The sequence below is a fragment of the Citrus clementina genome, unplaced genomic scaffold, assembly GCF_000493195.1.
Source record: "Citrus clementina cultivar Clemenules unplaced genomic scaffold, Citrus_clementina_v1.0 scaffold_2, whole genome shotgun sequence".
Lineage (NCBI taxonomy): Eukaryota > Viridiplantae > Streptophyta > Magnoliopsida > Sapindales > Rutaceae > Citrus > Citrus x clementina.
Window position 1 is genome coordinate 1873463 of NW_006262688.1, and position 12804 is coordinate 1886266.

The 12804-nt window shown below is 38.8% G+C and overlaps 1 non-coding gene across 1 annotated transcript; it reads right to left on the reverse strand.

Moving 5' to 3' along the window:
• Positions 1 to 12411: 12411 nt before the first annotated feature.
• LOC112101298 lies at positions 12412 to 12515 on the reverse strand. The gene has a single exon (XR_002907425.1). It is a non-coding gene; the product is annotated as a small nucleolar RNA R71 (small nucleolar RNA).
• Between the last annotated feature and the right edge of the window lie 289 nt (positions 12516 to 12804).

Sequence of the window (12804 nt, forward strand, 5' to 3'; positions counted from 1 at the left end):
CTCGTCGTGCAACTTCAAAGACTGTAGAGGGGTCTCTAAGGAATTGATCATGGATAACTGCAAGAGCACTTGAGACTTCTGGTAATTGAATAAACTGCAATTGTCTGTAGTTGCCTAAAGAATCAAACCAATCTCTTAGAGCACCCGTAAAACGAGTAGCAAACTCTCTAAGGACTGATTGAGTTGTGGCTCCTCGACATAGCATTTGAAGGTCAATCCAGGCACACATTTCATTAAGGCGATCACGCCATTTATGAGAGGAGAGATCATCAAATGTGAACCATGGGCCACTTGAAGATTTTTGACTGGGTGAACTGGTATGTGCTTGAGCAGGAGGGGGTTGGTTTGCGGCAGAGGATTCAGGCATTTCTTCTTCAACTTCTGAGGGAATATCAACATATGGTTCTGTATGGGAGGTTTGGCCTTGAGGAGGGTGATCAGGTTGGGCCATCAAGATTCTGGTGATATCAGCATAGGACTTTTCAGAATCACTAGTGGATACTGAAGATTCTGTGTCAGTCTCAGTATGGCTATCAGAAACAGCTAGATTTGAATCAGAAGTTTGGTCATCTGTAGTAGAAGAGTGGTCGACTGTATGGGCACTAAACTGGTGCGTTGGTTGTTTATCTTTGGAGTGAGAAGGTAGTTGGGATTCAGTTGGTGGTGGAGGTACTGGTGGTGATACCGGAGTATGACCAGGAGAGTGTTGGCCAGGGATGGTAATGGATGATGGATGAAATGTGACGGGTCGCGGTTGAGGTTTAGGCTTTGGTTTAGGTTCGGTGGTGGTAAAGGATTTTCTCTAAAAAGAGTATGGGTCATGCCAAATAACTTGGAAGGATCATACTATGGGATGGGGGAAAGCATAGAGGCAAAAGGATGATAAGGCGGACCTATGGAAGGGATAGGAGGTGATGTAGTAAAAAGGGTAGGTCTTTGTTTTTCATATTCAATGTGATCAAGTTCAGCTTTTAAGCGTTTGATTTCCCTTTCCTTTTGGTCAAATTATGGGGCATAATAGCGCTGGGCAAGCATAGCTCATAGTTCAAAATCGAGTTGGGTAATTCGGGAATGGAGATTTTTGTGGATCTGCTGCATCTGTGCAGAGATTGAGTCAACTTTTGTCTCAAGTTGTTCAGTTCGTAAACTGATGTTCTCAACTTTGGAGTTGATATTCAACAAAGTATCATTCTGTGCTCTGGCATTTTGGGTTTGACAGTTAAGGACTGATTCAAAAGGTTTAGGAGGTTCTAGGTGGCCAGATGAGGTAATTGGTGAAGGGACAAAGGGTTTGGACACGACATTTTGTTGGGAATCTGTGTGAGTGTCTAAAGGAGGAAAAGAGGAAGAATAGTCTGAAGAAGTGGATGAAAACATCATACAAGTGAGTGGTGGTGTGGGAAGTGAGATTGGTGACGGAGTCTCAAATTTACAATGCTTTGCAATCCATTTGAGTTCTTTTTGGTAAAAGGGTAATGGAGCTGGTGGAGGCGGAGGATCTTGTGGTGGTTTGGGATCATAGTGGTGGCATGAGACTGGAGGTTTTTTCTTTTTGGGTTTCTTTTTCCTTGTGGTGGCATAATCATCGTCTTCGTCCCAATCATCCCAGTAGGGACAATTTGGGTCACACATGCCTGAGCCAGGGGCATCCCATAGGAAATGACCATTTTGCTTGGCTGGATAAACAAGGTAGCCTGCAGAATTGAACCCTGTAATGGGCAGATCTTCTTGGGCTGTCTGAACAGCTGTGATCATTGAAGAATAGGTAAAGGAGAGTCGAGGAGGCTCTTGTGGAGCAGTTGGAGGTGGTTTAAAAGTCATTTAGACTGTTCCATCTTAGCGTCTTTCAAACATGCTTTCAGAGGTCTGAATTGGAGCTGTATTGTTATGGAACTGTTCATAGTTGGAGATCCATTCAAGAGGCATAAGCTTGATGAGCTCATGACGGGGAATTTGTCTTCGGATCTGGATTATGGTTGGGATCTGGTCAGATTTGGCTAAGATCATGAGGGTATCAGAATGATGTTCAGGAGTGGGTAGATCTAAGGCATGATTTTGAAGCCTATATACCAATTGGTGGTGTAAGGTGGCAATTTTGGCAGAATAAATTTGTTCAGCACCTTGGATCTGAACTTGGACTTTCAAGGATGTGGGCAAATTGGGGTCTTGGAGAGAAAGATTGAAGTTTGGGTAAAAGGTAAGCAAAACACTTCCTGCATGGAGGGTTGTAAGAACAGTGCCAATAACAACATCTTGGTACTGTTTAAACCGGGTATCAAGCATAGCAAGGCGAGCTGTAACCGGTAATCTTTTTCTTCTATGAAGAGTAAGGATTAATCTGATGCCTCCAAGATGAAGATGAGTATAACCTTCTCGTTTCCAGTTGGAGAGCAACTCGGAGGGAATCTCCAGAGTGACATATTGCTCAGCAGAGGTGGCTTGAAGAGCACACTGATCCAGGCGGGAAGACTGGATATATTCTTTAGGGTGAGGGCGTCTAGTAGAGATGAGGGTGCGAATACTACAAGTAAAAGAGCTAGGTCGTTTGTACAACTGATAAGGGCTAATAAGAGGGTAGGAGGACTCACTGATTTGGGCTGATTCAGGGATATAGGAATATTCGACAAGGTATTCAATCTTATTGGTGGCATGAGAAGTGCAAGATCGGGGCAAAGAAAGAGTAGAAGAAAGAGTAACAGGAGGGGAAGATGAAGTGGAAGCCATGAATGAGAAGTTCTCTCTACGCCTGAAGTTCTAGAGAGCAAAATAGAAAAAAGCCTTAAATTATACCATTTTGGGCTGGAAAACGTGGATTTAGAAAACATGAAAGTTTCAAGGATGGGTATGGCTCTGATACCATATGAAAGTACGTGACTTGTTATCCGACAGTGCAGACCAGACTAGTGCCTATTCAGGATCACCTCTGGAATTTACGTTGTCGGTTTCCCGTCGATATACTCAAATGGGAAATCAGAAAAACTTTTAAATAATTTTTTATCCCGGGTTATATGACCCGCAACAGACTTTCTTTTAGTCTAAAACAGAGTACCAAACCAGATAAGAAATCATCATAAGTTTTCTGATGCACAGGATCCTTGCTAGAGGCAAGTGCAGAGCATACTTCCTTAAGTTTCAAAATGAACAAATTTAATTCACGTCGTCGGTTTCCCGTCAATATACTCAAATGGGGAATCAGAAAAACTTTTAAATAATTTTTTATCCCGGGTTATATAACCCAAAACAGGTTTTCTTTTAGTCTGAAACAGGGTACCAAACCAGATAAGAAATCATCATAAGTTTTCTGATGCACAGGATCCTTGCTAGAGGCAAGTGCAGAGCATACTTCCTTAAGTTTCAAAATGAACAAATATAATTCTTTATTCTTTTTCTTTCTCTAGAGAGCTTCATTTGCAGAGAAAAGAGAGAGGTTTAGAGATTCATAGTGATAAAAACACACGAGAGTTTATTGCTTCAAACTTCTATTCAATTGTACAAACGACCTAGCTCCTTTACCCGCAGTATTCGCACCTTCATCTCTACCAGACGCCCTCACCCTAAAGAATATATCCAGTCTTCCTGCCTGGATCAGTGTGCTCTTCAAGCCACCTCTGCTGAGCAATATGTCACTCTGGAGATTCCCTTTGTGTTGCTCTCCAACTGGAAACGAGAAGGTTATACTCATCTTCATCTTGGAGGCATCAGATTAATCTTTACTCTTCATGGAAGAAAAAGATTACCGGTTACAGCTCGCCTTGCTATGCTTGATACCCGGTTTAAAACAAATGACTTTTAAACCACCTCCAACTGCTCCACAAGAGCCTCCTCGACTCTCCTTTACCTATTCTTCAATGATCACAGCTGTTCAGACAGCCCAAGAAGATCTGCCCATTATAGGGTTCAATTCTGCAGGCTATCATGTTTATCCAGCCAAGCAAAATGGCCATTTCCTATGGGATGCCCTTGGCTCAGGCATGTGTGACCCAAATTGTCCCTGCTGGGATGATTGGGACGAAGACGATGATTATGCCACCACAAGGAAAAAGAAACCCAAAAAGAAAAAACCTCCAGTCTCATGCCACCACTATGATCTCAAACTATCACAAGATCCTCCACCTCCACCACCTCCATTACCCTTTTACCAAAAAGAACTCAAATGGATTGCAAAGCATTGCAAATCTGAGACTCCATCACCAATCTCACTTCCCATACCACCACTCACTTGTATGATGTTTTCATCCACTTCTTCAGAAAGAGCACTTGAGACTTCTGGTAATTGAACAAACTACAATTGTCTGTAGTTGCCTAAAGAATCAAACCAATCTCTTAGAACACCCGTAAAACGAGTAGCAAACTCTCTAAGGACTGATTGAGTTATGGCTCCTGGACGTAGCATTTGAAGGTCAATCCAGGCAGACATTTCATTAAGGCGATCACGCCATTTATGAGAGGGGAGATCATCAAATGTGAACCATGGGCCACTTGAAGATTTTTGACTGGGTGAACTGGTATGTGCTTGAGCAGGAGGGGGTTGGTTTGTGGCAGAGGATTCAGGCATTTCTTCTTCAACTTCTAAGGGAATATCAACATATGGTTCTGTATGGGAGGTTTGGCCTTGAGGAGGGTGATCAGGTTGTGAGGGCCTGAGTATAAATATCTTAAGTGGACAGAGAGTTAGCGGCTAACATCCTGAGGGTTAGCAGCTAGCCACCTGAGGAAAACTTCACACTTTCAAATTTTGGACTAAATTGAAAAAGTTTTGAAAACTTTGAAATTTATAAGTATTATGTTAAACTTTGAAAAAGACTATTTAGAAAAATATTATCATGTATTGGGTCATATCACAATTTCAAAAAATTTTGGGAATAACAAGTATTATTTAAAAATTCTGAAGTTGGACCTATTTGTAAAGTTTTATGATGTTTTGGGCCATATTATAATTACCGAAAGTTTCAGGCACAAATGTAATTTTATGAACAATGTTACTGTAGCAAAATTCAAATTTAACGGTAACATTACTATTTTGAAGCAGCGAGCTAGATAAATTAAGTAGTTAGCTGCTTGGGTACTGGAATTTACCCATAACGGGTAGTTTTCGGGCTTTACCTATAAAAACTCAACTTCAACTTCAATTTTAAGATTTTTGCAAGCAAAAGCAAGTGCATAAAACATATGTTGTGCTTCCATTTCATAAATGATCATATATTGAATCGTCATTGTGCTATTATTTGTATATTCACTCTAAAAGAGAGTTGTTTGTTGTATTTTTCATTTTTCTTATCAAATTTGTGAGTGTATAATTGTGAGAAACACTTGAGTGAAGAGATTGAGAGATAATCTCTTGGTTGTAAAGGTTTATCGACACCTTGGAAGTCAATTGTAAAGAACTTGAGAGGCTTGGATAGTGAAATCCTCGAGCTTGGTTGGCTTGAAGGCGTGGACGTAGGCGGGAATTGCCGAACCACGTAAAAATCCTTGTGTTTGTTTTCTCTTCCCTTACTCTTTTATTATTGTGCTTTATTAAATTTATTATTTTCAATTCCATTAAGGCGTTAGATTGAATTGTTGTACGAATAGTTTAGCGTAATTTTTTAAAATCTCAATTCACCACTCTCTTGGGCGTAACTTGCATTTAAGAGAAAACCTTAATTTAGAAAGGTCTAAATAAGTCAAGGTCAAGAGGTAAGTAACACTTCAACTGCAATGTAGGGACAAAATTCTTTTCATGCTTAACTTCAGTTTTAACCATTCTTTTATGTTGTGATGGCTATTATGATGTGATTAATTATAATCTAAATTCGTATATGGTCGGCTATGCCACCTAATCTATGATACTTAATTACGTTATGGTTTGTTTTGCCACCTAATCTATGATACTTAGTTACGTTATGGTTGGCTCTGCTGCCTAAGCTATGGTACTTAATTATGTTATGGTCGGTTCTGCTGTCTAATTTGTGGTACTTATACTTAATTATGCTATGGTTGGTTATGGTGCCTGTATTAAATAATCTTGTTTTTAAATAGTGTTGTGTGTTGATTCTGTTATGCATCTAGCAACTTCAAATGTTATGACATAAGTTGCATTGGATAGATGCATATCATGGATTACATTATGAAGAAGATGTTTCAGAAAATGAATTTATGAAAAATAAGTGGTTGTACTACCATGTGGCAAAGTTTCTAAGGACGGCAAGCCCTCAAAGCTAAGTAAAAAGAAATCTTTTGGGGACGACGATACGTAATGCCCAAAAGATCAACTAATAAGGCCCAAGGGCATATTGTTTAAAGAGTAAAAGTGTCAGCCTTGTAATGCAACATATCTAGGGCCTAATGAAGTTGTTTTGTACTTTTTAAGTTTCTTTTAAAAGCTTAATATGATCATCCATATGCATAATAAGTTATACATACATCCAAGTGTTATCTTACTAGGCATTAGCTCATAAAGTCCTTACATTGCAGGTAACGATAAGTAGAGCAACCTGGCACCAAGTCCTAGCCAAGACGAAGTGCATATGGACATAATAGACCGTGGGATTTTATGATGGGCTCAACTTTGTTTCAATAATAAATGAGCATCTTAGTTTTATGCAATAATAAAGTTTTTATACTAAGAAGTTTCTGTATGAATTTTTTCTTTTAAGAAAGTGTTGTTTGTTGTGTAATTGTTTTTTAATCCGTATTTATAAAAGTACAGTGTTTTAAACATCTTTAAAATGAATATTTAAGTAGAGTGTTGCAAACAAACTCTTTTCTTTTGGCTAAACAAACAGTCTCTGAAATGTATTTGTTATAGAAGTGTTCTTTAAATTCACTCCATAGCATCATTGCTTCATTATGAATTCGTTTGATAGAGTCCCACCAGTACTGCATCACTCCTTGTAGCATAAAGGAGACACAAGTGAATTTTTCTTCTTCTGGTACTTTGGCCACTTCTATCATTCTTTTCACCATCTTATATGCCACCAAAGTAATCTTTCATGTACATCCAATGTTTTGGTGTCTCACAAATCCAAACTAGGCTCACTCTCTCACATTGACTCTTTTTGAATGGTTTTCTCCTCTCTCCTAGTGGAGAAAACAACTTGATTTCATCATCAAGCATCACCATATTAATCTCCTCCCTGACCGAGAAGGTGAACAATTCACCATATTAATCCACTTTCCAGACACCCATTGTTTCTCATCCACCCTCTGAACAATCAACACCCAAAAACTCCTTTTCATAGTCGTATCTACCGCACAAGAGAATCTTCCCATCCACGGATTTGCCCTAGATGGCTATCCGATCTACCCAGACAAATTCAATGGCCATTTTCTATGGGATGTTCCAGGGTCCCATATGTGTGATCCAGATTGTCCTTGCCTTGATGAAGAGGAAGACGATGATGATTTCAATAAATGTCCTAGGCGACGTAAAAAGAAAAGCCACAAATTAGATCCATGTCACAAAAAACCTCCTCTGCCTCTAGATGATCCAGATGGTCTAATGCCTTTACCTATTTATAGGAAAGGCTTAAGGCTTATACAAAGAGAGTATAAACAAAGATCATGCAGGCAATAGACAACATTGCTCCCATCTCATGCTATGCCTATCCAATCTTACATGATGTTCTCATCAAGCTCTTACCAAGAACAGTTCCATCCTCTGGAAAAACAAATTGATCCACAGACAAAGGTTACTACCAAACCTTTTGTCCACTCTCCTGTTACACCAAATGGCCAGCTTGAAGAACCAAAACCTTTCGAAGCTGTTCTAAACTGGCAAACCCAAAATGCCAGGGCTCAAAACTCAGCTTTCAAATCTCTTGACAAGAAAATTGAAAAAGTGACATTTCAAGTCAAGCAGACAGACACAAAGGTAGACAATATCACATCCCAGCTTGAACAGATGTATCTTAACATGCAAACTTGAGTTATCCAACTTGATTCAGATCTTTGACTCATGATCCAGAACAGATATTGGGGTCTAGAATTCAATAAAAAAGAAGCAGAGATTAGGCAGTTAAAACAAGTGCATAAATGTTGGGTAACTCTAGTTTGGGGTCCAGAATTCATCATAGCCGTATCATGGAGACCTCTTGAGACAACTTGGCAAGTTCAGCTTTTAATTGCCTAATCTCTACTTTCTTTTGATTGAATTCTGGACCCCAACATTTATTTTGGATTATGAATCGAACATCTAAATCAAGTTGGGTAACTCTAGTTTTCATGTCAAGATACATCTATTCAAGCTAAGATGTGATATTGTATACCTTTGTGTCTGTCTGCTTGACTTGAAATGCCACTTTTTTAATTTTCTCGTTAAGAGATCTGAAAGCTGAGTTTTGAGCCCTGGCATTTTGGGTTTGCCAGTTTAGAACAGTTTCGAAAGGTTTTGGTTCTTCAAACTGGCCATTTAGTGTGCAGGAGGGTGGACAAAAGGTTTGGTAGTAACCTTTGTCTGTGGATCAATTTGTTTTTCTAGAGGAGGGAACTGTTCTTGGTAAGAGCTTGATGAGAACATCATGCAAGATTGGACAGGCATAGCATGAGATGGGAGTAAGGTTGTCTCTTGCCTGCATGACTTTTGTTTATACTCTCTTTGTATAAGCCTTAAGCCTTTCCTATAAATAGGTAAAGGCATTAGACTGTCTAGATCATCTGGAGGCAGAGGAGGTTTTTTGTGACATGGATCCAATTTGTGGCTTTTCTTTTTACACCGCCTGGGACGCCTATTGAAATCATTATCGTCGTCTTCTTTTTTGAGGTAAGGACAATCTGGATCACACATATAGGACCCTAGAGCATACCATAGAAAATGGCCATTGATTTTGTCTGGGTAGATCGGATAGCCATCTGAGGCAAATCCGTGGATGGGAAGATTCTCTTGTGCCATAGATACGGCTGTGGTCATGGAGGAGTATGAAAAGGAGTTTCTGGGTGGTGATTGTTCAGAGGGTGGATGATAAACAATGAGTGTCTGGGAAGTGGATCGTGATTGAAAAGCCAATTTTACAGTTTCATTCAAGAGGCATGTGCTTAAGCAACTTTTGCTTTTGTATCTGTCTTGGAATTTGGACTATGGCATCTGATGTGGTTTGAGGCGTGGGGAGATCAAGGGCATGGTTTTGTAGTCAGTAAACAAACTGGTGGTGCAAGGTTGCCATTTTCGAAGAGACTGTTTGTTCAGCTCCTTCAATCTGGATATGAACTTTCAGAGTAGTTGGTAGGTTTAGATCATCAAGTGAGAGGTTGAAATTTGGGTAAAATGTCAAAAGAACATTTCCTGCATGTAAAGTAGTCAGGACTGTTCTTATGACCGCATGCTGGTATTCCTTGAAACGAGTGTCTAGTAAAGCGAGTCTGGCAGTAACAGGTAAGCCTTCCTCCTGTAAAGGATGAGAATCAAACGAACTCCTCCAAGATGGAGGTGTGTGTATCCTTCTCTTTTCCACTGGGTGACTAATTCAGGTGGAATTTCAAGGGTGACATATTGCCCCGCTTGTGATGCTTGAAGAGCACATTGATCTAGTCGTGATGACTGGATATATTCTTTTAGAGCAGGTCTTTTAGTTGAAATCAGGGTTCTAATACTTATGGTTAAGGAATTCGGTCGTTGATACAACTTATATGGGCTGATGAGAGGCATGGAAGATTCACTAATTTGGGCTGACTCTGGGACATACGAATACTCAACAAGATTTCTATTTTTTAAGCCAGGTGTTTAGAACAAGATTTAGGAAGTGAGAGGGTTAAAGAAAGAGTAACAGGAGCAAGATTATCTGAACTGTTTGATGAAGATGCCATTTTGTTTCAGATTTTCCTTTATTTTCCTATTTAAGACGAATAGATCTTATACTTACCACTTTATTTTGATGAAAAGCATTATGCTCAAAGATAGAAAATAATTGTACGTGGCTTGTTATACCAGTAGTGCAAACTGATCTAGTCCCCATTCGGGATGACCATAAAAATATATATCACTGGTTTCCCGCCGATATAAAATAATATTATAGCTTGTGGGCAAAAAGTTTTGGGATGGCTCTGATTCTAGTCGGACAACCACTACCACCCAATGGTGAAGCCACTCCTTGGCTATAATACAGGATGAATTGTGGTTGGTTGGATTGTTCTCAAAGCCAAACAACTTTCTGATGCACAAGATCCTACAAAGAGGCGAGTGCTGTTGAGTGTTAGAAAATGCATATTTATAAAGGAGAAAACCGTCATTTTACATTTTAAGTCTTACTAACAACCCTTACTTTTATATATTTAACCTTCTTGTGATTTAATTACATGTGTTTTATTTTAATTAAGTATTTTATGTATTTTAGGGGCATTATAGTCATTTCACAATAAAGGAGAGATCAGACGGCAAAACAGACATCACTTTTGAACTCAGGACGGTCGAAAACCTTAGGAGGAGCATAAAAGGAAAAATGGCACTATTCACATGTACGGTACTATTCACGTGTACGGTACTGTATACGTTACTGTTCACGACACTGTTCACATAGACGGATGATGACGTGGCATTGACCGATGATGTGGCATTGACTGATGAGGTGTCACGATCCTGTTGGACTAAAATTCTTATGTACTGTTGATGGTGACGTGGCAGCATATTAGTGGACGAAAAATCTCGCGTACGGTGCATGCATCACACAGGATTATTTTCAACCAAACCGCGTTACTGTTCATCCGGGTCAAACCGCGTTACTGTTCAAAGTCGGGTCAAACCGTGTTACTGTTCATCCGCGTGGTCAAACCGTGGACTGTTGACTGTTGACTGATGACGTGGCGCAATCCTGAGCGTCCAAACTGTTTTTAATCCGATGGCCATGATTTACTCCATGTATCTATAAAAAGGGGGCCTCCCCCCTAATTTGATATCTCTGAATCCATTTTTGGGATCCATTTTCTGTAATTCCCTCTCCATCTTGTAGTTTCTTCGTATTTTAATAAATTCCCATTTTGCCCCTAGTTCAATTATGAGTGGCTAATTTTCTTTCAAGCTTGGGTTGAAGGTGAAGTCTCAACATGTGTCATGGGCTTTATTTGGTAAATTTATTTTCTCTTCCCCTCTAGTTTTTGTGGATGTTTTGACTTCTCGTCGACAAATAATACTAATCTTGTCTAGTACCGCCTTGGTTTCACCGGCCCTCTAGTACAAGGTTATTATTATTTGGCACGATAAGCCCTTAGCACCATATTGATTAGAGCGTGGTTCATGAGGTGTGGATTCCCCCCTCATGATTTAATTGGCATTAATACGGATTATTTAGCCCATGATGCATGTTGATACGGATCCAGATACCCAAGTACGTCAATTTAATAGATTTTCTCTTCAATTTATTCTCTCCATTGCAATTCCAATTTTAGAATTTATTCTCGCCATTTTAATTTAAGTTTTAGCATATTCCAAATCATTTCCACCATAATTCCAACCACCCATTTACAAAATTAATTCTATATATAATTAAAATCCACCTCCTCGTAGGATCGACACTTGTCACCATTGATCTACACTACAATAGATTCGTGCGCTTGCGAGTACATTAAAATTTGCACAACAAGTTTTTGGCGCCGTTGCCGGGGAGGTAAGTAATTTTAATTCATAGAATTAATTTTTGTGAATAATTTCTTTTAATTGTTTTCTTGTAATTTTTTTTAATTAAAAAAAAAGAAAAAAAAAGTGAATCTACATTTAAAGGTTAGTATTTCTTTCCTTTTTGTCTTCTTTAAAATTCTGTAATTTAATTTTCAATTTATTTTTCTTTGTAATTTTTTTGTTTATTTTATTAATTTAATTTTTAGTTAATTTATTTCACGTATTTGTTTTTGTGTATTTTTATAGAAAGGTTTTAATAGCGCAATAAGGTTAGTATCGTAATTTCTCCCTCTTCTTTATTTTTATTTGTTTTGTTCTCATCCTTATTTTTATTTTATTTGTTTTGCATGCATGGTCGTAGGTCATTATTACCTAATCTTGAACCTATAGACCTTGAATTAGAAAAAACACTTCGCACACACAAACAAATTAAAAATAAAATGGATTTACAAGCACCACAGGAGAGGCCATTTAAGGACTATTTTAGTCCCTTAGCTAATTTGAGCACATCATGCATAAGATACCCAAATGTAGCTGCTAGGAGTTTTGAACTAAAACCTAGTGTGCTAAATTGTCTCCCCACATTTTATGGCTTAGAAAATGAGGATACATATAATCATCTGAATGATTTTCATGCCATTTGTCAAACTTTTAAATATGAAAATTTTTCAGACGATGATGTTAAACTCAGATTATTCCCATTTTCTTTAAAGGATAGAGCTCGTTCATAGCTTAATACATTGCCTGCCAATAGCATTTCATCATGGGAACAAATGGTAACGAAATTTCTGAATAAATATTTTTCAGTGCATAAAACCAATGCTATTCGCAGGGAAATCTCAGAGTTTACCCAGAGAGAGGACGAGCAATTTTTCGAAACATGGGAGCGATTCAATGGGCTACTCTTGAAGTGTCCACATCATGGGTACGAGAAATGGCACCAATGCCAATACTTTTTGGAGGGATTACTACCAAATGTGCAAGAATGGCTAATGGCAACAAGTGGAGGAGAGCTAATGTCAAAAAGTGCATCAGAAATTTGGGAATTCTTCCAGCGACAAGCGGATAATTCCCAACAACGGAGTCGATCACTCAGGAATACTAGAAGAATTAAAGGAGTAAATGAGGTTCAAATTGGCGAGTCAACTTCGGGAATCAAAGAAGTCAAGGAGATGGTTGAAGGTCTTGCCCGACAAATAGCATCGTTATCGACTGCT